General features: G+C 55.0%; 1 pseudogene; it reads right to left on the bottom strand.

Moving 5' to 3' along the window:
* Positions 1–15,752, bottom strand: part of LOC135010453 (RNA cytidine acetyltransferase-like) — a 35,066-nt pseudogene extending 19,314 nt beyond the window's left edge.
* Positions 15,753–24,470: the final 8,718 nt, after the last annotated feature.

The raw sequence follows: 24,470 nt of genomic DNA, 5'->3' as shown, positions 1-24,470 counted from the left end.
ACTGGCTGTCTGGTGCAGCTTTTTCCCTCTTCCCTTGCCTCTGGGCAGAAAGAAAGCGCCTCTGACCCGCTTGCCTTTCTGGGGCCGAAAGGACTGTACCTGATAATACGGTGCTTTCTTAGGCTGTGAGGAAACCTGGGGTAAAAATGTCGACTTCCCAGCTGTTGCTGTGGATACGAGGTCCGAGAGACCATCCCCAAACAATTCCTCACCCTTGTAAGGCAAAACCTCCATGTGCCTTTTAGAATCAGCATCACCTGTCCACTGCCGAGTCCATAATACTCTTCTGGCAGAAATGGACATTGCATTAATTCTAGATGCCAGCCGGCAAATATCCCTCTGTGCATCTCTCATATATAAGACGACGTCTTTAATATGCTCTATGGTTAGCAAAATCGTATCCCTGTCGAGGGTATCAATATTATCTGACAGGGTATCAGACCAAGCTGCGGCAGCACTACACATCCAAGCTGACGCAATTGCAGGTCTCAGTATAGTACCTGAGTGTGTATATACAGACTTCAGGATAGCCTCATGCTTTCTATCAGCAGGCTCCTTTAAGGCGGCCGTATCCTGAGACGGTAGTGCCACCTTTTTTTGACAAGCGTGTGAGCGCCTTCTTCACACACTTCATTCAACTCATCTGATGGGGGGGAAAACCACCGGTTGCTTTTTCTCCCCAAACATAATACCCTTTTTTTAGTGGTACCTGGGTTAATGTCAGAAATGTGCAACACATTTTTCATTGCCGTAATCATGCAACGGATGGCCCTAGTGGAATGTACATTAGTCTCGTCCTCGTCGACACTGGAGTCAGACTCCGTGTCGACATCTGTGTCTGCCATCTGAGGTAGCGGCCGTTTTTGAGCCCCTGATGGCCTTTGAGACGCCTGGGCAGGCACTGGCTGAGAAGCCGGCTGTCCCACTGCTGTTATGTCATCGAACCTTTTATGCAAGGAGCTGACACTGTCGTGTAATACCTTCCACATATCCGCCCACTCTGGTGTCGGCCCCGCAGGGGGTGACATCACTCTTATCGGCACCTGCTCCGCCTCCACATAAGCCTCCTCATCAAACATGTCGACACAGCCGTACCGACACACCGCACACACACAGGGAATGCTCTGACTGAGGACAGGACCCCACAAAGTCCTTTGGGGAGACAGAGAGAAAGTATGCCAGCACACACCACAGCGCTATATAATCAGGGATTTACACTAACACAAAGTGATTTTTCCCTATAGCTGCTTTACATATACAGTTTGCGCCTAAATTTAGTGCCCCCCCTCTCTTTTTTTTTACCCTTTGAGCCTGGAAACTGCAGGGGAGAGCCTGGGGAGCTGTCTTCCAGCGGAGCTGTGAAGAGGAAATGGTGCCAGTGTGCTGAGGGAGATAGCCCCGCCCCCTTCTCGGCGGACTTCTCCCGCTCTTATATTCTTATTATGGCGGGGGATTTTTGCACATATATAGTTAGACTATATTATGTGCGGTTTGCCAATGTAAGGTACTCTAATTGCAGCCCCCCCCCAGCACCCTGCACCCATCAGTGACCGGAGTATGTTGTGTGCATAGGGAGCAATGGCGCACAGCTGCAGTGCTGTGCGCTACCTTAATGAAGACCGGAGTCTTCAGCCGCCGATTTTCAGGATGTTCTTCTTGCTTCCGGCTCTGCAAGGGGGACGGCGGCGCGGCTCCGGGACCGGACGACCGAGGCTGGGCCTGTGTTCGATCCCTCTGGAGCTAATGGTGTCCAGTAGCCTAAGAAGCACAAGCTAGCTGCAAGCAGGTAGGTTCGCTTCTTCTCCCCTTAGTCCCTCGTAGCAGTGAGTCTGTTGCCAGCAGATCTCACTGAAAATAAAAAACCTAACAAATACTTTCTTTCTAGGAAGCTCAGGAGAGCCCACTAGGAGCACCCAGCTCTGGCCGGGCACAGATACAAACTGAGGTCTGGAGGAGGGGCATAGAGGGAGGAGCCAGTGCACACCAGATATAGTACCTAATCTTTCTTTTAAGAGTGCCCAGTCTCCTGCAGAGCCCGTCAATACCCCCATGGGCCTTACGGAGTACCCAGCATCCACTAGGACGTCAGAGAAATAGGATTTTAATACCTACCGGTAAATCCTTTTCTCCTAGTCCGTAGAGGATGCTGGGGACTCCAAAAGGACCATGGGGTATAGACGGGATCCACAGGAGCTTGGGCACACTAAAAAGACTTTGACTGGGTGTGAACTGGCTCCTCCCTCTATGCCCCTCCCCCAGACCTCAGTTATAGGAACTGTGACCAGGAGAGACGGACATTTAGAGGAAAGGAATTTTGTTAAACTAAGAGCGAGAAACATACCAGCCCACACCACAAACAAACCGTACAACCGGAGTGACAGGAAACCACATAACAGTATGAACTAACAACAGCAACAAGCTGAATATAACTGATACACAACCCACGTGTAACCAAAAATAACCAGTATCAATACAACTGCAAGGAACAGTCCGCACTGGGATTGGCGCCCAGCATCCTCTACGGACTAGGAGAAAAGGATTTACCGTTCGGTATTAAAATCCTATTTTCTCTTACGTCCTAGAGGATGCTGGGGACTCCAAAAGGACCATGGGGTCTATACTAAAGCTCCAGAATGGGCGGGAGAGTACGGACGACTCTGCAGCACCGATTGAGCAAACATGAGGTCCTCATCAGCAAGGGTATCAAACTTGTAGAACTTAGCAAAAGTGTTTGAACCCGACCACGTAGCTGCTCGGCAAAGTTGAAGTGCTGAGACCCCCTCGGGCAGCCGCCCAAGATGAGCCCACCTTCCTGGTAGAATGGGCCTTCACTGACTTTGGCAACGGCAATCCAGCCGTAGAATGAGCTTGCTGAATCGTATTACAAATCCAGCGTGCAATAGTTTGCTTAGAAGCAGGATTTCCAATCTTGTTGGAAGCATACAGGACAAACAGAGCCTCCGTTTTTCTAGTAAGAGCCGTTCTGGCGACGTAGATTTTCAAAGCTCTTACAACATCAAGAGATCTTGGGACCGCCACAGCATCCATAGCCACAGGCACCACAATAGGTTGATTTATGTGAAACGAAGAAACCACCTTTGGCAGAAATTGTTGACGAGTCCTCAATTCCGCTCTATCCGAATGAAAGATCAAATATGGGCTCTTGTGAGACAAGGCCGCCAACTCGGACACACGTCTGGTAGACGCCAGAGCCAAAAGCATGACCACTTTCCAAGTGAGAAACTTCAACTCAACCTTACGCAAAGGCTCAAACCAGTGAGACATAAGAAACTGCAACACCACTTCAAGATCCCACGGAGCCACGGGTGGCACTAACGGAGGATGGATATGCAGCACTCCCTTCACGAAAGTCTGAACCTCAGGAAGGATGGCCAATTCTTTTTGAAAGAAAATAGATAAAGCCGAAATCTGCACTTTGATGGAACCCAATTTCAGGCCTGCATCTACGCCTGCCTGCAAAAAATGGAGAAAACGACCCAAGTGAAACTCCTCCGCAGGAGCTTTCTTGACTTCACACCACGACACACATTTTCTCCAAATACGGTGATAATGCTTCGCCGTGACCTCCTTTCTAGAATTAAGGAGAGCGGGGATGACTTCCACGGGAATACCCTTCCGAGCTAGGATTTGGCGTTCAACTTCCATGCAGTCAAACGCAGCCGCAGTAAGTCCGGAAGCACGCAGGGCCCCTGAAGTAACAGGTCCTCTCAGAGGAAGCGGCCAAGGATCTTCTACAAGTAACTCCTAAAGATCTGGATACCAGGCCCTCCGTGGCCAATCTGGAACGACGAGTATTGCCTGAACCCCTGTTTGTCGTATGATCCTCCGCACCTTTGGAATGAGAGGAAGCGGAGGGAACACATACACCGACCGAAACACCCATGGAGTTACCAGGGCGTCCACTGCACTGGCTTGGGGATCCCTTGACCTGGAACAATACTTCAGAAGCTTCTTGTTGAGGCGCGACGCCATCATGTCTATTAGAGGAATTCCCCAACGCCTTGTCACTTCTGCGAATACCTCTTGATGAAGAGCCCACTTTCCCGGATGGAGGTCGTGTCTGCTGAGGAAGTCTGCCTCCCAGTTGTCCACCCCCGGAAGGAAGACTGCTGACAGAGCGCTCACGTGCTGTTCCGCCCAGCGGACAATTTCCGTGGCTTCCGCCATCGCCGCCCTGCTCCTTGTTCCGCCTTGGCGGTTTACGTACGCCACCGCTGTTATGTTGTCCGATTGGATCAGAACAGGGAGACCCTGAAGAAGGTTCTTCGCTTGCAGCAGGCCGTTGTAAATGGCTCTTAACTCGAGAACATTTATGTGGAGACAAGCTTCCTGGCTTGACCACTTTCCCTGGAAATTTCTTCCTTGCGTGACCGCGCCCCAGCCTCAGAGACTTGCATCGGTTGTCAGCAGGACCCAATCCTGGATTCCTGCGCCCCTCTAGAAGGTGAGAACCTTGCAGCCACCACAAGAGAGAGATCCTGGCCCTGGAAGATAGACTTATTTTCCGGTGCATGTGCAGGTGAGACCTGGACCATTTGTTTAGCAGATCCCACTGAAACACCCGGGCATGAAACCTGCCAAACAGAATGGCTTCGTAAGCCGCCACCATCTTCACTAGCACCCGAGTGCATTGATGAATCGACACACTGGTCAGCCTCAGAAGCTCCCTGACCATGGACTGGATTTCCATGGCGCTGGTGAGCAATGCGCGGCTAAGCCCCGCCCCTTCACGTCGCGCTGTAGTCCGCACAAACTCAAATTTTTTACACCGGTGGGGGTACTCTATACGGTGTCCGGACATCGTATAATCCTTTTTGCCAGCCACCGACCTCAGTAACTTGCTGCCCAGTGAGTGCTCACCCTGTGAGTGCCGTTGGTGAAGTGAGTGGGAGCACGGAGCGCAGCGCTACCGCTGCGCTGTACCTCGTTACTGAAGTCTTCTGCCATCCTGAAGTCTTCGGTTCTTCTAATACTCACCCGGCTTTTCTCTACTGGCTTCTGTGAGGGGGGTGACTGCGCGGCTCCGGGAACAAGCAGCTAGGCGCACCCAGTGATCGAACCCTCTGGAGCTAATGGTATCCAGTAGCCTGAGAAGCAGAGCCTTTGAACTAAGAAGAAGTAGGTCTGACTTCTCTCCCCTCACTCCCACGATGCAGGGAGCCTGTAGCCAGCAGGTCTCCCTGAAAATAAAAAACCTAACAAACGTCTTTCTAGAGAAACTCAGTAGAGCTCCCCTAGTGTGTGACCAGTCTCTCCTGGGCACAGAATCTAACTGAGGTCTGGAGGAGGGGCATAGAGGGAGGAGCCAATTCACACCCAGTCAAAGTCTTTTTAGTGTGCCCATGTCTCCTGCGGATCCCGTCTATACCCCATGGTCCTTTTGGAGTCCCCAGCATCCTCTAGGACGTAAGAGAAATAATATTAATAATGACCTAGCGGCCCGTGTGCACCAGGGAGAAGAACATTTGTACCTCATCTGATCGGTCCTAGGCATATACAAAATGACAGAGCTCCAATCAGCCTCAGCCAATCAGACATAATTAAAAATACACTGCTCAAAAAAATAAAGGGAACACTAAAATAACACACCCTAGATCTGAATGAATGAAATATTCTTATTAAATACTTTGTTCTTTACATAGCTTAATGTGCTGACAACAAAATCACACAAAATACCACGCACCTTTATAATGTTCTATATGTATAATTGTACAATTTTTACTTCTTTTTTTCTCTTCAAATATAATGCCGCACATTCTGATGTAATTTACTATTTTTCTTTTAATGGAATTACAGTCGTATGAATGTATTTGTTGTAATATGTTTTTTATTGCTTCAATAAAAAAAGAAAAGTAAAAAAAAAAAAAATCACACAAAAATGATCAATGGAAATAAAATTTATTAACCCATGGAGGTCTGGATTTGGAGTCACCCTCAAAATGAAAGTGGAAAAACACACTACAGGCTGATCCAACTTTGATGTAATGTCCTTAAAACAAGTCAAAATGAGGCAGAGTAGTGTGTGTGGCCTCCACGTGCCTGTATGACCTCCCTACAATGCCTGGGCATGCTCCTGATGAGGTGGCGGATGGTCTCCTGAGGGATCTCCTCCCAGACCTGGACTAAAGCATCCGCCAACTCCTGGACAGTCTGTGGTGCAACATGGCGTTGGTGGATGGAGCGAGACATGATGTCCCAGATGTGCTCAATTGGATTCAGGTCTGGGGAACGGGCGGGCCAGTCCATAGCATCAATGCCTTCGTCTTGCAGGAACTGCTGACACACTCCAGCCACATGAGGTCTAGCATTGTCTTGCATTAGGAGGAACCCAGGGCCAACCGCACCAGCATATGGTCTCACAAGGGGTCTGAGGATCTCATCTCGGTACCTAATGGCAGTCAGGCTACCTCTTGCGAGCACATGGAGGGCTGTGCGGCCCCCCAAAGAAATGCCACCCCATACCATTACTGACCCACTGCCAAACTGGTCATGCTGGAGGATGTTGCAGGCAGCAGAACGTTCTCCTTGGCGTCTCCAGACTGTCACGTCTGTCACGTGTTCAGTGAGAACCTGCTTTCATCTGTGAAGAACACAGGGCGCCAGTGGCGAATTTGACAATCTTGGTGTTCTCTGGCGGTGTTGGGCTGTAATCACAACCCCCACCTGTGGACGTCGGGCCCTCATACCACCCTCATGGAGTCTGTTTCTGATCGTTTGAGTAAACACATGCACATTTGTGGCTTGCTGGAGGTCATTTTGCAGGGCTCTGGCAGTGCTCCTCCTGTTCCTCCTTGCACAAAGGCGGAGGTAGCGGTCCTGCTGCTGGGTTGTTGCCCTCCTACGTCCTCCTCCACGTCTCCTGATGTACCGGCCTGTCTCCTGGTAGCGCCTCCATGCTCTGGACACTACGCTATCAGACACAACAAACCTTCTTGCCACAACTCGCATTGATGTGCCATCCTGGATGAGCTGCACTACCCGAGCCACTTGTGTGGGTTGTAAACTCCATCTCATGCTACCACTAGAGTGAAAGCACCGCCAGCTTTCCAAAGTGACCAAAACATCAGCCAGAAAGCATAGGAGCTGAGAAGTGGTCTGTGGTCACCACCTGCAGAACAACTCCTTTATTGGGGGTGTCTTGCTAATTGCCTATAATTTCCACCTGTTGTCTACTCCATTTGCTCAACAGCATGTGAAATCAGTGTTGCTTCCTAAGTGGACAGTTTGATTTCACAGAAGTGTGATTGACTTGGAGTTACATTGTGTTGTTTAAGTGTTCCCTTTGTTTTTTTGAGCAGTGTATATCACTCAAATGTCTGGAATGGAATAATAAACTCACAGTTTAATGAATAATATAATAAAAGTCCTCGTAGAATGCATACAACACGGCATTGAGCTTTAATGTGAATGGACTTCGGTGCGTTGTGAATCTTCGCTATAAAGACCTTTATCTGTACACGGCCGGGGTGAATACTTACCATTACCGAATTCGCTGCGTCCATAGAAGAACCACCCAAAGTGACTGATTATCGGAGGACGAGGACCGGCTACTTTGGGGACCAAGGACTGAGCTGTTAAGGGGAGCTGTATAAGGGCGGTTGTACCTCCGATTCCCATCTTTAACTTTTATATTATTCATTAAAATGATGTTTTTTTTTTTAATCCATTCCATCCATTTTAATTGATTGATATATTTTTAATGATGTCTCATTGTCCTAGGCTGATTGGAGCGGTTTGTATTGGTTATACGAGTCCTGTTGGAGAAAGAGCGCTATATAAATACAATTATTATTATATATGTACTTTTTAGGGAGCGAGTACGCCGCTGTAACCGTTGCTTTTGGATAAACCACCCTGGTAGTGCCTGATTAAGATATACCTTGGCATATAAATAAAATTCTAAGCGTTTAGCATAAAAATGAACCTCTATCCGTTTTTGTCATTGTGGCACATCCGGCCATTGTACAAGACGCCGGGGAGTGCAGATGTAATGATCCAGTACCTCAGCGCAGCCTCTGCACATTGTCCTGGACTGTCAGTGAGAATGTTGTTACCTGGACTATTTTGCGCATGATACGGTTGAAAAGCCCCATCAGCTGACTGCCGGGCAACTCAATCTCCTTCTCCAGCTGCTCCACACCCTTGTGCTGCAGTCCGATCCCCAGCAGCAACGCCTGGGGGGAAATGGCAGAGGTCAGAGCGTTTCCAGGACAAACGTGGCAACACAAACGATAAGAAATGATGAAGATGTCAACACTGGGGTAGATTTACTAAAGGGTCTAAGAAATGAAGCGATGGTGCTGCAGGTTCAGTCTATCATTTTCTAATCACTTTTAAAAGCTTTAATGAATGTAGCCCATAGCCTCTGGCCGGCATATTACCGCACAGGTACAAGCCGGATCTCACCATTAATCACACGATACTGGAGACTCTGAAGTGACTGGGATATAAACCGGTGTTACTCACGGACTGGGCAGCCGAGAGGCTCAGGCCTCCAAGTCGTTTTAGGAACATCATTTTTGCAATAGAGGGAATAAGATCCATGATGAGGTGATAATCCACCATATTCTGAGAGTACATCTCCAAGCGCTTCAGGTCATAAGGCGTAAAGGAGGCGTCCAGCTCTGATCGCGTGATCACTGACGGGGGAGAGAAGAGATGTCAGGGGGACGGAGACACCATGAGAGCGCAGCGCGCGCGCGCACACACACACACACACACACACACACACACACACACACAACCGCTCTCCGAACTTACAGCTTTCACATTCCTTCTTGACGTTTTTGTTCTGCAGGACGTTCAGTGCCAGAGAGGGCGAGAAATTTCTGAACTGATATGAAAGTAGAGACAGGAACCGTCTTCGGAAATCTGCACAAAAACAAAAGTGAGAAATGGACACAGGCCCCATAAATGTCCGGTCTGCGTGAGGCTCTGCACCCCATAAACGCCCGGACTGTGTGAGGCTCTGCACCCCGTAAACGCCCGGTCTGTGTGAGGCTCTGCCCCCTGTAAAACGCCCGGTCTGTGTGAGGCTCTGCCCCCTGTGATGTGTATCTTTTTGTGCCCATTTGTTTGCACAGCATTACAAGGTACACACACCCTTGATGTTCTTTGGAAACAGCTATTTGCATACTGTCCCCCATATGAATCTCCCTCCCTCTGAGCACTGAGCACACCCGCAGGGAGACGTACTCTATAGCAGATATCCTGCACGTAAGATTACTTCCAGTGAATTACGGATAAGAGGATAATACAGGGATATTAATCGGTTTGAATTCTTTTGTAGTTGAGAACAAGTCTGAGATAATCTGCAATCCCTGTTGGATACTCACACTCAGTATAAGACTAAACGTAGTCCTGTGCCAGGCGGGCTGGGAGACCCTCTGGCCATGGATAGGCTGATATGGGGTCTCGCAGATGTGCTATGTGCCCTCCAAAATAAGCGCCTAACCTGAAAGTCAGCGCTTCCCACTACACTCACCCCAGCACATATATCTGTTCCACATTCTGGCTGAGCAAGATAAAAAACACAGGTTATATCCATGTATTCTGCCCATGTGAGGATCATGTTACATGCTTGCATGTTAGCGGGTGTGTTGGACCCTTAGGTGTCCTGGCCTCAATGAGTGGTAATTCCCCCCTGGTTCCTAAACGGAACTCTCCTAGGCTCCCCTACAAGAGAGGAGAGAGAGAGAGAGAGAGAGAGAGAGAGAGACGAAGCTTTAGGCCCTAGGGACAGTTTTTGAAGACTGCCTTGCAGTGAGGGACGGTCCCTTGCTCCCACCCAGTGTTTGGCTTCTTCTTTGGGTTTAGTGTGATGCACTTGTGGTGCAGAGTGTGATAGAAGTAGCTGCCCTCTAACAGTACTGAGAAGTTTATTCTTATTGGGGTGCACAAAGCCCGCGGCATTTACACTTTCCCTTCCCCGATCAGCTATGACAAGAACAGTTTTGTGATATTTCCACTTTCTCCAACATGCACCTTTCCCAGGCACTGTACATCACGGATCTCCTCACCATAGCCCACCACCCACCTTTCCAAAACGCCGTCAGCCACGGCTCCTGCGCAGACTCCGGATCATCGTGTAGACTCTTCAGCATAATACAGGAGTGCTCCCCCGTGAGGTCATTCTGAGGAAAGACAGGGAGAGGTTACACGCTCTAGATGATGGGGTAAATATAACAGCCTGCCAGCTGCAGACTACAGCGGGTTCCCTGCCAGCTGCAGACTACAGCGGGTTCCCTGCCAGCTGCAGACTACAGCGGGTTCCCAGCCAGTTTAAGGTAACTATGATTTCAAAGGCGAAACAAAGCCATAATCGCGGAGACGCCTGCAAATTGGGCCAAGGGGACAGGAAATTGGGAATCAATGGAGGGGATTGGAAAGACTAGTGACAAATGATGGCAACCGGGTCTCAAAATGGAATTAATTTTGGATGATCCCACCAGATATGCCTTCTCGCCAAAGAGCTGCGCAGCCAGGCTGGAACCAGACATTGGGTATACACTATAGCGTCCAGTCCTTAATCTGATTCCTCATCATAGAGGGGTATTCCTAACGTCCCTCTCCCAGGATATCTAATGTGTGATTCCAGCACCAGGAGAAAGATGGAGAAAACGGGTATTTTCTGTGTACGGAGATAACTGAATAGATAAATCGGTATAAGCCTGCACAAAGGGGCACCATACCCTGCGTCTCATGGGGGCACTACCCTGCACAAAGGGGCACCATACCCTGCGTCTCATGGGGGCACTACCCTGCACAAAGGGGCACTGTACCCTGCGTCTCATGTGGGCACTACCCTGCACAAAGGGGCACCGTACCCTGCGTCTCATGTGGGCATTACCCTGCACAAAGGGGCACTGTACCCTGTGTCTCATGTGGGCACTACCCTGCACAAAGGGGCACCATACCCTGCGTCTCATGGGGGCACTACCCTGCACAAAGGGGCACTGTACCCTGCGTCTCATGTGGGCACTACCCTGCACAAAGGGGCACCGTACCCTGCGTCTCATGTGGGCATTACCCTGCACAAAGGGGCACTGTACCCTGCGTCTCATGGGGGCATTACCCTGCACAGACACCGTACCCTGCGTCTCATGTGGGCATTACCCTGCACAAAGGGGCACCATACCCTGCGTCTCATGGGGGCACTACCCTGCACAAAGGGGCACTGTACCCTGCGTCTCATGTGGGCACTACCCTGCACAAAGGGGCACCGTACCCTGCGTCTCATGTGGGCATTACCCTGCACAAAGGGGCACTGTACCCTGCGTCTCATGGGGGCATTACCCTGCACAGACACCGTACCCTGCGTCTCATGTGGGCATTACCCTGCACAAAGGGGCACCGTACCCTGCGTCTCATGTGGGCATTACCCTGCACAAAGGGGCACCATACCCCGCGTCTCATGTGGGCACTACCCTGCACAAAGGGGCACCATACCCCGCGTCTCATGTGGGCACTACCCTGCACAAAGGGGCATTACCCTGCACAAACGGACACCGTACCCTGCGTCTCATGTGGGCATTACCCTGCACAAAGGGGCACCATACCCTGCGTCTCATGGGGGCATTACCCTGCACAAACGGACACCGTACCCTGCGTCTCATGGGGGCATTACCCTGCACAAAGGGGCACCGTACCCTGCGTCTCATGCGGGCATTACCCTGCACAAAGGGGCACCGTACCCTGCGTCTCATGCGGGCATTACCCTGCACAAAGGGGCACCGTACCCTGCGTCTCATGGGGGCATTACCCTGCACAAAGGGGCACCGTACCCTGCGTCTCATGTGGGCACTACCCTGCACAAAGGGGCACCGTACCCTGCGTCTCATGGGGGCATTACCCTGCACAAAGGGGCACCGTACCCTGCGTCTCATGTGGGCACTACCCTGCACAAAGGGGCACCGTACCCTGCGTCTCATGGGGGCATTACCCTGCACAAACGGACACCGTACCCTGCGTCTCACGTGGGCATTATCCTGCACAAAGGGGCACCGTACCCTGCGTCTCATGGGGGCATTACCCTGCACAAAGGGGCACCGTACCCTGCGTCTCATGTGGGCATTACCCTGCACAAAGGGGCACCGTACCCTGCGTCTCATGTAGGCATTATCCTGCACAAAGGGGCACCGTACCCTGCGTCTCATGTGGGCACTATCCTGCACAAAGGGGCACCGTACCCTGCGTCTCATGTGGGCACTACCCTGCACAAAGGGGCACCATACCCTGCGTCTCATGTGGGCATTATCCTGCACAAAGGGGCACCGTACCCCGCGTCTCATGTGGGCATTACCCTGCACAAAGGGGCACCGTACCCTGCGTCTCATGTAGGCATTATCCTGCACAAAGGGGCACCGTACCCTGCGTCTCATGTGGGCACTACCCTGCACAAAGGGGCACCATACCCTGCGTCTCATGTGGGCATTATCCTGCACAAAGGGGCACCGTACCCTGCGTCTCATGTGGGCACTACCCTGCACAAAGGGGCACCATACCTTGCGTCTCATGTGGGCATTATCCTGCACAAAGGGGCACCATACCCCGCGTCTCATGTGGGCACTACCCTGCACAAAGGGGCACCATACCCTGCGTCTCATGTGGGCACTACCCTGCACAAAGGGGCACCATACCCTGCGTCTCATGTGGGCATTATCCTGCACAAAGGGGCACCGTACCCTGCGTCTCATGTGGGCATTATCCTGCACAAAGGGGCACCATACCCTGCGTCTCATGTGGGCATTATCCTGCACAAAGGGGCACCGTACCCTGCGACTCATGTGGGCATTATCCTGCACAAAGGGGCACCGTACCCTGCGTCTCATGTGGGCATTACCCTGCACAAAGGGGCACCATACCCTGCGTCTCATGTGGGCACTACCCTGCACAAAGGGGCACCATACCCTGCGTCTCATGTGGGCACTACCCTGCACAAAGGGGCACCGTACCCTGCGTCTCATGTGGGCATTATCCTGCACAAAGGGGCACCGTACCCTGCGTCTCATGTGGGCACTACCCTGCACAAAGGGGCACCGTACCTTGCGTCTCATGTGGGCATTATCCTGCACAAAGGGGCACCGTACCCTGCGTCTCATGTGGGCACTACCCTGCACAAAGGGGCACCGTACCTTGCGTCTCATGTGGGCATTATCCTGCACAAAGGGGCACCGTACCCTGCGTCTCATGTGGGCACTACCCTGCACAAAGGGGCACCATACCCTGCGTCTCATGTGGGCATTATCCTGCACAAAGGGGCACCGTACCCCGCGTCTCATGTGGGCATTACCCTGCACAAAGGGGCACCGTACCCTGCGTCTCATGTGGGCATTACCCTGCACAAAGGGGCACCGTACCCTGCGTCTCATGTAGGCATTATCCTGCACAAAGGGGCACCGTACCCTGCGTCTCATGTGGGCACTACCCTGCACAAAGGGGCACCATACCCTGCGTCTCATGTGGGCACTACCCTGCACAAAGGGGCACCATACCCTGCGTCTCATGTGGGCATTATCCTGCACAAAGGGGCACCGTACCCTGCGTCTCATGTGGGCATTATCCTGCACAAAGGGGCACCATACCCTGCGTCTCATGTGGGCATTATCCTGCACAAAGGGGCACCGTACCCTGCGACTCATGTGGGCATTATCCTGCACAAAGGGGCACCGTACCCTGCGTCTCATGTGGGCATTACCCTGCACAAAGGGGCACCATACCCTGCGTCTCATGTGGGCACTACCCTGCACAAAGGGGCACCATACCCTGCGTCTCATGTGGGCATTATCCTGCACAAAGGGGCACCGTACCCTGCGTCTCATGTGGGCATTATCCTGCACAAAGGGGCACCATACCCTGTGTCTCATGTGGGCATTATCCTGCACAAAGGGGCACCATACCCTGCGTCTCATGTGGGCATTACCCTGCACAAAGGGGCACCATGCCCTGCGTCCCATGTGGGCATTACCCTGCACAAAGGGGCACCATGCCCTGCGTCCCATGTGGGCATTACCCTGCGTCCCATGTGGGCATTACCCTGCACAAAGGGACACCGTACCCTGCATCTCATGTGGGCATTATCCTGCACAAAGGGACACCGTACCCTGCGTCTCATGTAGGCATTATCCTGCACAAAGGGGCACCATACCCTGCGTCTCATGTGGGCATTACCCTGCACAAAGGGGCACCATGCCCTGCGTCCCATGTGGGCATTACCCTGCACAAAGGGGCACCATGCCCTGCGTCCCATGTGGGCATTACCCTGCGTCCCATGTGGGCATTACCCTGCGTCCCATGTGGGCATTACCCTGCGTCCCATGTGGGCATTACCCTGCGTCTAATGCGGGCACTACCCTGCACAAAGGGGCACTGTACCCTGCGTCTCATGTGGGCATTACCCTGCACAAAGGGGCACCATACCCTGCGTCCCATGTGGGCATTACCCTGCACAAAGGGGCACCATGCCCTGCGTCCCATGTGGGCATTACCCTGCGTCCCATGTGGGCATTACCCTGCGTCTCATGTGGGCACTACCCTGCACAAAGGGGCACCGTACCCTGCGTCTCATGTGGGCATTACCCTGCACAAAGGGGCACCATACCCTGCGTCCCATGTGGGCATTACCCTGCACTGGGCACAGTTATAGTCTTAGGTTAGGTCTGGACAGTGACATTGGAATTAATAGCTCAGTCACATACTGTAATTAGACATGAAATGATCTGTCAGGAATGAATGTGAAAGTCAGATATACAGATGCGTCCTCGTACACTATGGCAGCAGTCGTGCCACACAGCCCTTCTCGGCGCCAGGATCTGGGAGACGCGGCTTGCGCTGAGCAGATTGTTCACTCCAATGTGTCATAAGACTGCACTGATCAATGTGACGCAAATAATACATGTGTGTGCAAACGACTGAATCTACACACCAAGCCAAACATTCCACTGTGCTACCTGTGCCTCTGTACAGAATGAATTCCTGTGAGCCTAGTGTCTCTGGTACAGGCTGAGTGATGCTGTTCTGCGTCTGCCGTGCGAATCGGATGCAAATGTAAAAGAAAAGGCGTCACTACACCAGTCAGCGAGGGTCACGCAGGCTGGCCATCTTGTGCCGCACGGCTTATGGAGGTTAGGTGTACACAATATGCAGAGTCCTGTATTCCCAGAACATGAATTATCTGAAGCAACATCTGCAGTTGTACTACCACGCTGTCCCTCAGATTACACCCGCTATACCACAGGGGACACTTACCGGAGTTTGTCGCAGGTACACCGGAATAAACCCAGCTCGCTTCCAAAACCTGACAAGACAAACCGTTCAGATCTTGGCTCATACACATTGCATGGAATCACTCTCATACGGGGCTGAGCCACTAACTTTAGTAATTTTGGAGTTAGGCCGTAGGACACGCCGAGATAATCCAACTTCTCCGCCGGTCTCTCGCTGAGCGGAGCAAGAGGGGCGGCAAATTCTTACGAGGGGTCACAGTTTCTTCTAGAAGGCTGACGGCCTGAGGGGAGCAGGAGACGGGAAGAGTTAAAACGTTTACAGAAGAACAAGGATGGAGCCAGAATCTGTGTCTGTATAATAACCTCGCTGCTTATAGGGGTGATCTGCTGGGGCTCATTCATCACATTCTCCTCCAGACTGGAAAAGTGCCCCTCATAATACATCTGCAGCAACTCCAACGCCCGCGTGCCATAACCCATCTGAAACAACATGAAAATAACCTCCTGTTAGCTAGGAGAACGCAAATCAATCAACACCCATGTAGCTTTGTTTTCCTGGTTGCCGTCACTTCTCAGCTATATAGAAAGGCTTCAGCTCCCCCCCCTAGCATTTGGGGCAGCCCACACAATGTCTGCTTCCAGCGTGTGCAGGAACAGAGGCGTGTGCAGGAACAGAGGCGTGTGCAGGAACAGAGGCGTGTGCAGGAACAGAGGCGTGTGCAGGAACAGAGGCGTGTGCAGGAACAGAGGCGTGTGCAGGAACAGAGGCGTGTGCAGGAACAGAGGCGTGTGCAGGAACAGAGGCGTGTGCAGGAACAGAGGCGTGTGCAGGAACAGAGGCGTGTGCAGGAACAGAGGCGGGTGCAGGAACAGAGGCGGGTGCAGGAACAGAGGCGTGTGCAGGAACAGAGGCGTGTGCAGGAACAGAGGCGTGTGCAGGAACAGAGGCATGAACAGAGGCGTGTGCAGGAACAGAGGCGTGTGCAGGAACAGAGGCGTGTGCAGGAACAGAGGCGTGTGCAGGAACAGAGGCGTGTGCAGGAACAGAGGCGTGTGCAGGAACAGAGGCGTGTGCAGGAACAGAGGCGTGTGCAGGAACAGAGGCGTGTGCAGGAACAGAGGCGTGTGCAGGAACAGAGGCGTGTGCAGGAACAGAGGCGTGTGCAGGAACAGAGGCATGTGCAGGAACAGAGGCGTGTGCAGGAACAGAGGCGTGTGCAGGAACAGAGGCGTGTGCAGGAACAGAGGCGTGTGCAGGAACAGAGGCATGAACAGAGGCGTGTGCAGGAACAGAGGCGTGTGCAGGAACAGAGGCGTGTGCAGGAACAGAGGCGTGTGCAGGAACAGAGGCGTGTGCAGGAACAGAGGCGTGTGCAGGAACAGAGGCAGGAACAGAGGCAGGAACAGAGGCGTGTGCAGGAACAGAGGCGTGTGCAGGAACAGAGGCGTGTGCAGGAACAGAGGCGTGTGCAGGAACAGAGGCGTGTGCAGGAACAGAGGCGTGTGCAGGAACAGAGGCGTGTGCAGGAACAGAGGCGTGTGCAGGAACAGAGGCGTGTGCAGGAACAGAGGCGTGTGCAGGAACAGAGGCGGGTGCAGGAACAGAGGCGTGTGCAGGAACAGAGGCGTGTGCAGGAACAGAGGCGTGTGCAGGAACAGAGGCGTGTGCAGGAACAGAGGCGTGTGCAGGAACAGAGGCGTGTGCAGGAACAGAGGCGTGTGCAGGAACAGAGGCGTGTGCAGGAACAGAGGCGTGTGCAGGAACAGAGGCGTGTGCAGGAACAGAGGCATGAACAGAGGCGTGTGCAGGAACAGAGGCGTGTGCAGGAACAGAGGCGTGTGCAGGAACAGAGGCGTGTGCAGGAACAGAGGCGTGTGCAGGAACAGAGGCGTGTGCAGGAACAGAGGCGTGTGCAGGAACAGAGGCAGGAACAGAGGCAGGAACAGAGGCGTGTGCAGGAACAGAGGCGTGTGCAGGAACAGAGGCGTGTGCAGGAACAGAGGCGTGTGCAGGAACAGAGGCGTGTGCAGGAACAGAGGCGTGTGCAGGAACAGAGGCGTGTGCAGGAACAGAGGCGTGTGCAGGAACAGAGGCAGGAACAGAGGCGTGTGCAGGAACAGAGGCGTGTGCAGGAACAGAGGCGTGTGCAGGAACAGAGGCGTGTGCAGGAACAGAGGCGTGTGCAGGAACAGAGGCGTGTGCAGGAACAGAGGCGTGTGCAGGAACAGAGGCGTGTGCAGGAACAGAGGCGTGTGCAGGAACAGAGGCGTGTGCAGGAACAGAGGCAGGAACAGAGGCAGGAACAGAGGCGTGTGCAGGAACAGAGGCGTGTGCAGGAACAGAGGCGTGTGCAGGAACAGAGGCGTGTGCAGGAACAGAGGCGTGTGCAGGAACAGAGGCGTGTGCAGGAACAGAGGCGTGTGCAGGAACAGAGGCGTGTGCAGGAACAGAGGCGTGTGCAGGAACAGAGGCGTGTGCAGGAACAGAGGCGTGTGCAGGAACAGAGGCGGGTGCAGGAACAGAGGCGGGTGCAGGAACAGAGGCGTGTGCAGGAACAGAGGCGTGTGCAGGAACAGAGGCGTGTGCAGGAACAGAGGCATGAACAGAGGCGTGTGCAGGAACAGAGGCGTGTGCAGGAACAGAGGCGTGTGCAGGAACAGAGGCGTGTGCAGGAACAGAGGCGTGTGCAGGAACAGAGGCGTGTGCAGGAACAGAGGCGTGTGCAGGAACAGAGGCGTGTGCAGGAACAGAGGCGTGTGCAGGAACAGAGGCGTGTGCAGGAACAGAGCGGTGCAGGAACAGAGGCGTGTGCAGGAACAGAGGCGTGTGCAGGAACAGAGGCGTGTGCAGGAACAGAGGCGTGTGCAGGAACAGAGGCGTGTGCAGGAACAGAGGCGTGTGCAGGAACAGAGGCGTGTGCAGGAACAGAGGCATGAACAGAGGCGTGTGCAGGAACAGAGGCGTGTGCAGGAACAGAGGCGTGTGCAGGAACAGAGGCGTGTGCAGGAACAGAGGCGTGTGCAGGAACAGAGGCGTGTGCAGGAACAGAGGCAGGAACAGAGGCAGGAACAGAGGCGTGTGCAGGAACAGAGGCGTGTGCAGGAACAGAGGCGTGTGCAGGAACAGAGGCGTGTGCAGGAACAGAGGCGTGTGCAGGAACAGAGGCGTGTGCAGGAACAGAGGCGTGTGCAGGAACAGAGGCGTGTGCAGGAACAGAGGCGTGTGCAGGAACAGAGGCAGGAACAGAGGCGTGTGCAGGAACAGAGGCGTGTGCAGGAACAGAGGCGTGTGCAGGAACAGAGGCGTGTGCAGGAACAGAGGCGTGTGCAGGAACAGAGGCGTGTGCAGGAACAGAGGCGTGTGCAGGAACAGAGGCGTGTGCAGGAACAGAGGCGTGTGCAGGAACAGAGGCGTGTGCAGGAACAGAGCGCAGGAACAGAGGCAGGAACAGAGGCGTGTGCAGGAACAGAGGCGTGTGCAGGAACAGAGGCGTGTGCAGGAACAGAGGCGTGTGCAGGAACAGAGGCGTGTGCAGGAACAGAGGCGTGTGCAGGAACAGAGGCGTGTGCAGGAACAGAGGCGTGTGCAGGAACAGAGGCGTGTGCAGGAACAGAGGCGGGTGCAGGAACAGAGGCGGGTGCAGGAACAGAGGCGTGTGCAGGAACAGAGGCGTGTGCAGGAACAGAGGCATGAACAGAGGCGTGTGCAGGAACAGAGGCGTGTGCAGGAACAGAGGCGTGTGCAGGAACAGAGGCGTGTGCAGGAACAGAGGCGTGTGCAGGAACAGAGGCGTGTGCAGGAACAGAGGCGTGTGCAGGAACAGAGGCGTGTGCAGGAGGCGTGTGCAGGAGGCGTGTGCAGACAGAGGCGTGTGCAGGAACAGAGGCGTGTGCAGGAACAGAGGCGTGTGCAGGAACAGAGGCGTGTGCAGGAACAGAGGCGTGTGCAGGAACAGAGGCGTGTGCAGGAACAGAGGCGTGTGCAGGAACAGAGGCGTGTGCAGGAACAGAGGCGTGTGCAGGAACAGAGGCGTGTGCAGGAACAGAGGCGGGTGCAGGAACAGAGGCGTGTGCAGGAACAGAGGCGTGTGCAGGAACAGAGGCGTGTGCAGGAACAGAGGCATGAACAGAGGCGTGTGCAGGAACAGAGGCGTGTGCAGGAACAGAGGCGTGTGCAGGAACAGAGGCGTGTGCAGGAACAGAGGCGTGTGCAGGAACAGAGGCGTGTGCAGGAACAGAGGCGTGTGCAGGAACAGAGGCGTGTGCAGGAACAGAGGCGTGTGCAGGAACAGAGGCGTGTGCAGGAACAGAGGCGTGTGCAGGAACAGAGGCGTGTGCAGGAACAGAGGCGTGTGCAGGAACAGAGGCGTGTGCAGGAACAGAGGCGTGTGCAGGAACAGAGGCGTGTGCAGGAACAGAGGCGTGTGCAGGAACAGAGGCGTGTGCAGGAACAGAGGCGTGTGCAGGAACAGAGGCATGAACAGAGGCGTGTGCAGGAACAGAGGCGTGTGCAGGAACAGAGGCGTGTGCAGGAACAGAGGCATGAACAGAGGCGTGTGCAGGAACAGAGGCGTGTGCAGGAACAGAGGCGTGTGCAGGAACAGAGGCGTGTGCAGGAACAGAGGCGTGTGCAGGAACAGAGGCGTGTGCAGGAACAGAGCGGCAGGAACAGAGGCGTGTGCAGGAACAGAGGCGTGTGCAGGAACAGAGGCGTGTGCAGGAACAGAGGCGTGTGCAGGAACAGAGGCGTGTGCAGGAACAGAGGCAGGAACAGAGGCAGGAACAGAGGCGTGTGCAGGAACAGAGGCGTGTGCAGGAACAGAGGCGTGTGCAGGAACAGAGGCGTGTGCAGGAACAGAGGCGTGTGCAGGAACAGAGGCGTGTGCAGGAACAGAGGCGTGTGCAGGAACAGAGGCGTGTGCAGGAACAGAGGCGTGTGCAGGAACAGAGGCGTGTGCAGGAACAGAGGCAGGAACAGAGGCGTGTGCAGGAACAGAGGCGTGTGCAGGAACAGAGGCGTGTGCAGGAACAGAGGCGTGTGCAGGAACAGAGGCGTGTGCAGGAACAGAGGCGTGTGCAGGAACAGAGGCGTGTGCAGGAACAGAGGCAGGAACAGAGGCGTGTGCAGGAACAGAGGCGTGTGCAGGAACAGAGGCGTGTGCAGGAACAGAGGCGTGTGCAGGAACAGAGGCGTGTGCAGGAACAGAGGCGTGTGCAGGAACAGAGGCGTGTGCAGGAACAGAGGCGTGTGCAGGAACAGAGGCGTGTGCAGGAACAGAGGCGTGTGCAGGAACAGAGGCGTGTGCAGGAACAGAGGCAGGAACAGAGGCGTGTGCAGGAACAGAGGCGTGTGCAGGAACAGAGGCGTGTGCAGGAACAGAGGCGTGTGCAGGAACAGAGGCGTGTGCAGGAACAGAGGCGTGTGCAGGAACAGAGGCGTGTGCAGGAACAGAGGCGTGTGCAGGAACAGAGGCGTGTGCAGGAACAGAGGCGGGTGCAGGAACAGAGGCGGGTGCAGGAACAGAGGCGGGTGCAGGAACAGAGGCGTGTGCAGGAACAGAGGCGTGTGCAGGAACAGAGGCATGAACAGAGGCGTGTGCAGGAACAGAGGCGTGTGCAGGAACAGAGGCGTGTGCAGGAACAGAGGCGTGTGCAGGAACAGAGGCGTGTGCAGGAACAGAGGCGTGTGCAGGAACAGAGGCGTGTGCAGGAACAGAGGCGTGTGCAGGAGGCGTGTGCAGGAGGCGTGTGCAGGAGGCGTGTGCAGGAACAGAGGCGTGTGCAGGAACAGAGGCGTGTGCAGGAACAGAGGCGTGTGCAGGAACAGAGGCGTGTGCAGGAACAGAGGCGTGTGCAGGAACAGAGGCGTGTGCAGGAACAGAGGCGTGTGCAGGAACAGAGGCGTGTGCAGGAACAGAGGCGTGTGCAGGAACAGAGGCGGGTGCAGGAACAGAGGCGGGTGCAGGAACAGAGGCGTGTGCAGGAACAGAGGCGTGTGCAGGAACAGAGGCGTGTGCAGGAACAGAGGCATGAACAGAGGCGTGTGCAGGAACAGAGGCGTGTGCAGGAACAGAGGCGTGTGCAGGAACAGAGGCGTGTGCAGGAACAGAGGCGTGTGCAGGAACAGAGGCGTGTGCAGGAACAGAGGCGTGTGCAGGAACAGAGGCGTGTGCAGGAACAGAGGCGTGTGCAGGAGGCGTGTGCAGGAGGCGTGTGCAGGAGGCGTGTGCAGGAGGCGTGTGCAGGAGGCGTGTGCAAGAGGCGTGTGCAGGAACAGAGGCGTGTGCAGGAACAGAGGCGTGTGCAGGAACAGAGGCGTGTGCAGGAACAGAGGCGTGTGCAGGAACAGAGGGCGTGTGCAGGAACAGAGGCGTGTGCAGGAACAGAGGCGTGTGCAGGAACAGAGGCGTGTGCAGGAACAGAGGCGTGTGCAGGAACAGAGGCGTGTGCAGGAACAGAGGCGTGTGCAGGAGGCGTGTGCAGGAGGCGTGTGCAGGAAGGCGTGTGCAGGAACAGAGGCGTGTGCAGGAACAGAGGCGTGTGCAGGAACAGAGGCGTGTGCAGGAACAGAGGCGTGTGCAGGAACAGAGGCGTGTGCAGGAACAGAGGCGTGTGCAGGAACAGAGGCGTGTGCAGGAACAGAGGCGTGTGCAGGAACAGAGGCGTGTGCAGGAACAGAGGCGTGTGCAGGAACAGAGGCGTGTGCAGGAACAGAGGCGTGTGCAGGAACAGAGGCGTGTGCAGGAACAGAGGCAGGAACAGAGGCAGGAACAGAGGCAGGAACAGAGGCGTGTGCAGGAACAGAGGCGTGTGCAGGAACAGAGGCGTGTGCAGGAACAGAGGCGTGTGCAGGAACAGAGGCGTGTGCAGGAACAGAGGCGTGTGCAGGAACAGAGGCGTGTGCAGGAACAGAGGCGTGTGCAGGAACAGAGGCGTGTGCAGGAACAGAGGCGTGTGCAGGAACAGAGGCGGGTGCAGGAACAGAGGCGTGTGCAGGAACAGAGGCGTGTGCAGGAACAGAGGCGTGTGCAGGAACAGAGGCGTGTGCAGGAACAGAGGCATGAACAGAGGCGTGTGCAGGAACAGAGGCGTGTGCAGAACAGAGGCGTGTGCAGGAACAGAGGCGTGTGCAGGAACAGAGGCGTGTGCAGGAACAGAGGCGTGTGCAGGAACAGAGGCGTGTGCAGGAACAGAGGCGTGTGCAGGAACAGAGGCGTGTGCAGGAACAGAGGCGTGTGCAGGAACAGAGGCGTGTGCAGGAACAGAGGCGTGTGCAGGAACAGAGGCGTGTGCAGGAACAGAGGCGTGTGCAGGAACAGAGGCGTGTGCAGGAACAGAGGCGTGTGCAGGAACAGAGGCATGAACAGAGGCGTGTGCAGGAACAGAGGCGTGTGCAGGAACAGAGGCGTGTGCAGGAACAGAGGCGTGTGCAGGAACAGAGGCGTGTGCAGGAACAGAGGCGTGTGCAGGAACAGAGGCAGGAACAGAGGCAGGAACAGAGGCGTGTGCAGGAACAGAGGCGGTGCAGAGCGTGCAGGAACAGAGGCGTGTGCAGGAACAGAGGCGTGTGCAGGAACAGAGGCGTGTGCAGGAACAGAGGCGTGTGCAGGAACAGAGGCGTGTGCAGGAACAGAGGCGTGTGCAGGAACAGAGGCGTGTGCAGGAACAGAGGGGTGCAGGAACAGAGGCGTGTGCAGGAACAGAGGCGTGTGCAGGAACAGAGGCGTGTGCAGGAACAGAGGCGTGTGCAGGAACAGAGGCGTGTGCAGGAACAGAGGCGTGTGCAGGAACAGAGGCGTGTGCAGGAACAGAGGCGTGTGCAGGAACAGAGGCGTGTGCAGGAACAGAGGCGTGTGCAGGAACAGAGGCAGGAACAGAGCAGGAACAGAGGCGTGTGCAGGAACAGAGGCGTGTGCAGGAACAGAGGCGTGTGCAGGAACAGAGGCGTGTGCAGGAACAGAGGCGTGTGCAGGAACAGAGGCGTGTGCAGGAACAGAGGCGTGTGCAGGAACAGAGGCGTGTGCAGGAACAGAGGCGTGTGCAGGAACAGAGGCGTGTGCAGGAACAGAGGCGTGTGCAGGAACAGAGGCGTGTGCAGGAACAGAGGCGTGTGCAGGAACAGAGGCAGTGAGACAGAGGCGTGTGCAGGAACAGAGGCGTGTGCAGGAACAGAGGCGTGTGCAGGAACAGAGGCGTGTGCAGGAACAGAGGCGTGTGCAGGAACAGAGGCGTGTGCAGGAACAGAGGCGTGTGCAGGAACAGAGGCGTGTGCAGGAGGCGTGTGCAGAGGCGTGTGCAGAGCGTGTGCAGGAACAGAGGCGTGTGCAGGAACAGAGGCGTGTGCAGGAACAGAGGCGTGTGCAGGAACAGAGGCGTGTGCAGGAACAGAGGCGTGTGCAGGAACAGAGGCGTGTGCAGGAACAGAGGCGTGTGCAGGAACAGAGGCGTGTGCAGGAACAGAGGCGTGTGCAGGAACAGAGGCGTGTGCAGGAACAGAGGCGTGTGCAGGAACAGAGGCGTGTGCAGGAACAGAGGCGTGTGCAGGAACAGAGGCATGAACAGAGGCGTGTGCAGGAACAGAGGCGTGTGCAGGAACAGAGGCGTGTGCAGGAACAGAGGCGTGTGCAGGAACAGAGGCGTGTGCAGGAACAGAGGCGTGTGCAGGAACAGAGGCGTGTGCAGGAACAGAGGCGTGTGCAGGAACAGAGGCGTGTGCAGGAACAGAGGCGTGTGCAGGAACAGAGGCGTGTGCAGGAACAGAGGCGTGTGCAGGAACAGAGGCGTGTGCAGGAACAGAGGCGTGTGCAGGAACAGAGGCGTGTGCAGGAACAGAGGCGTGTGCAGGAACAGAGGCGTGTGCAGGAACAGAGGCATGAACAGAGGCGTGTGCAGGAACAGAGGCGTGTGCAGGAACAGAGGCGTGTGCAGGAACAGAGGCAGGAACAGAGGCGTGTGCAGGAACAGAGGCGTGTGCAGGAACAGAGGCGTGTGCAGGAACAGAGGCGTGTGCAGGAACAGAGGCGTGTGCAGGAACAGAGGCGTGTGCAGGAACAGAGGCAGGAACAGAGGCGTGTGCAGGAACAGAGGCGTGTGCAGGAACAGAGGCGTGTGCAGGAACAGAGGCGTGTGCAGGAACAGAGGCAGGAACAGAGGCAGGAACAGAGGCAGGAACAGAGGCGTGTGCAGGAACAGAGGCGTGTGCAGGAACAGAGGCGTGTGCAGGAA

Source organism: Pseudophryne corroboree, unplaced genomic scaffold (genome assembly GCF_028390025.1).
Source record: "Pseudophryne corroboree isolate aPseCor3 unplaced genomic scaffold, aPseCor3.hap2 scaffold_2352, whole genome shotgun sequence".
Taxonomy (NCBI): Eukaryota; Metazoa; Chordata; class Amphibia; order Anura; family Myobatrachidae; genus Pseudophryne; species Pseudophryne corroboree.
This window is presented reverse-complemented; position numbering and strand designations above follow the sequence as displayed.